The sequence below is a fragment of the Aedes albopictus genome, chromosome 2 (genome assembly GCF_035046485.1).
Source record: "Aedes albopictus strain Foshan chromosome 2, AalbF5, whole genome shotgun sequence".
NCBI lineage: Eukaryota > Metazoa > Arthropoda > Insecta > Diptera > Culicidae > Aedes > Aedes albopictus.
The window spans coordinates 108,012,036-108,014,927 of NC_085137.1; positions in this window are offsets into that span (position 1 = coordinate 108,012,036).

A 2,892-nucleotide genomic window follows, 5' to 3' on the forward strand; every position below is an offset into this window, starting at 1 on the left:
TTCTGGCTCTATAAATAAAAGATTAAAAATGTGTTCTTATTTTTTAATCCTCTTCGTACAAAATTTAAAAATTGCAGATTTCAGGATTCACAATATCTCCGCAAATACTGAACCGATTTTGATGAAAATTTTATGGTATAAGCTACCATTACTGGTCCAAAAATCAACTGTTTTGGTGTACGCAGTCTAAAGTTATGAAAAAATAATTGTGACCAAATTTTGACCGTATCATCCTTCATATTGCGGGGCGAGCACAAATACACTATTGGCAAGTCTTTGGAACATTCTTATCAGAATTATCCTGAACCGAACGGGGATCGAACCAAGACACCATCAGCATGGTCTTACTGAATAGCCAAGGATTAATCGCTTCAGTTAGGGTAAAAATTTACTTCGTCATATGTGCTAATTCCCGTCACACCATATGAAAATAGCCAATCGATACATATATTCCTACTTAACTTTGCCAATCCCTCACTAGATGGCAGCAGAAAGATATAAACTATCGATAATAATCGCCCTCTATAGTACTGAAAATTGAATAATTACACTAAATTTCACGTTGAAATGTCACTCCACTTTCGAGCTGACCATTTTCATTGTTTTGCGTACGGCGAAGGCAACCGCACCAAAGCATCAGCCAGCCGAATTGTTTCTCAGCACCGTTTAACCCTCTAATACCCAACCCCGCCTTTAGACGGGGTATAGTTTGAGCATGTTTGTAATTTTTGTTTCGCGAAAAATCAAAATTATTATATTTTTGGCTGATATTTAGGACTGTTTTGTATATCTCAAAATGGTTTTTGGTGTATTTTAAAGCGTATTTACATTTTTAAAAAATCATTGAAAAATTGATGTTTTAGCCACCTTCTAGAAGTCTTTGTTTATTTTGTATTGAATCGCTACAATTAACATGTTTTAAATTTTTTCCAAATCATTCTATCGTAGTTTTATTGTTTAAGGGAATTGAATACACTCTAAAACTATTTTCCTTAAAATTACACGGAAAATAAAATTTACTATGGAAAAAATTTAAAATAAAAATATTTCAATAATTATCATAAAATCTCAAAATGTTTTCATCTCAAAAAATCCGTACTCTAAATAGGCTTCCAGGAAAAATATAAAACTGCAGAGATGTTCAAAAATAAAAATTAGAAAAATCATAAACTGAAATTCACGAAATCGATAATTGATAAGAATCATCTTCCAAAACATGTTTAAATCGATTTTAGATGACGAAAAATGATATTTAGATCAAAATCAAAAATTTGGGTATTAGAGGGTTAATGTTCACTTCGCCAGATCCACCTGCTGAACCTTCAATTCACATTTCACAAAAGCTCTGTGGCAAATCAATGTTGAATTTTATTGCTGCAGAGTGCAGCAGAAGCAGTTCAATTAATTAAATAAATCACTTCTGGAGCAACATTTGAGCAACATTCGAAAACACTCCGTGAGGCCTAACAGCAGCCCACCCACGCAAATGATCACCGTTATCCGAAAGATTGATGATTGCTCTATCTGAAACCGGTCTTAGTTTGTGAGAATAAGCTGTTGGGGGCTCAGGAGCGACGTGTGAAGTCATTGTTTACCAATGCTTGTATGCCCTTTTCAAATGTTGCTCCAAACTTTTTCCCCGTCGTTAACACTTGTAAATAAGTTGTATTCGTCTAGGGAGGATGCAAGAAAATGTGTGCGTGGATTTTCTGCACACGAAACATCGTATTTCACAACCACAGATAAGGATTTCGTCGTTGCACTGTGATGGCGTGTCATGATCTGGTTAGCAAAAATATGAATTGCAATAATTTGGTCGTTATTCTCAAGTCCAGTCCAGTCCAATTTAAAACTTGTTTTTCAATCATTCAAGAATTCAAGAATTTGACCGACTTTTAGAATAAACTCCAACGGTCAAATCATAATTTTCACTACCCTGTGTACCACAAGGGTCACGTAGAAGGTGTACGAGGAATTGAATTCAGGTAGTGCCCAAAATATACGTGGGCTAGACTGAAACAATTATTTAATCTAATTGTTTTAAGGAAATTGTACTTCTTCTAAAAGATTTTTTTGCATGATGCAGAAACTATTTTATAAATTAGTAATTTTTTTATTTTTTTTTTTCAAAGTGATTACGGCGGTAGCAACACTGTGCTTATGTTCTACACCGCACCCTTTCCCTACATTTGCTTCTAGGAGCCTCTATTTTTGTTTTAACACACAGAGGTACGTAGGCGTGTGTGTGGCCCAAGTCGACACTGTTTTGGCCTGCGTTGAACAAAAATAGTTTTAATACAAGTTTCTCCTTTTTTTCTATTTGTCAATTGGTTTTTTGTAGTATGGTCCATGTATTTAGTTAGGTTCTTGTCAATTTGTCAGTTATTGGAAGTAGATCTCCAAGGTAATAGTCAATTAACCTTTTGGAGCCGATTTTTTTCGCCGCTGTCGACGCAACATCGCTGGCGTCGAACACGTTTGTTATGCTCGGTGTCATCACCGGGGTCATATATGACCCCTCCGGCTCCAAAGGGTTAAGTCATTCTGATCTGTTCTATCATAGCAGCTTTAGTCTTTGTTTTATTGAAGTATAGTTTTATTGGAAATATGCTGAATGTCGGTATTGAAAAGAGACGTCTGGAACTGTGTCCTGCTAGTTGTTCCGTCATGCACATACGTCATGTCTTAATAATGCCTAGGAGATTAACGAAAACACGTGTGTTCGAGCAGATGTCCATTGCGTAGAAAGTCAAGGAAAATAGGTTTCTTTATTGTCAGTTGTTATGTAAGCCTCGCTCGAGAACCCTGTCATCTGTACACCACCTACACAGAAAGAAATCATGAAAATTAAACAGCACGTAAGTTAAGCATCGACTGAAAATTATAGCAGAA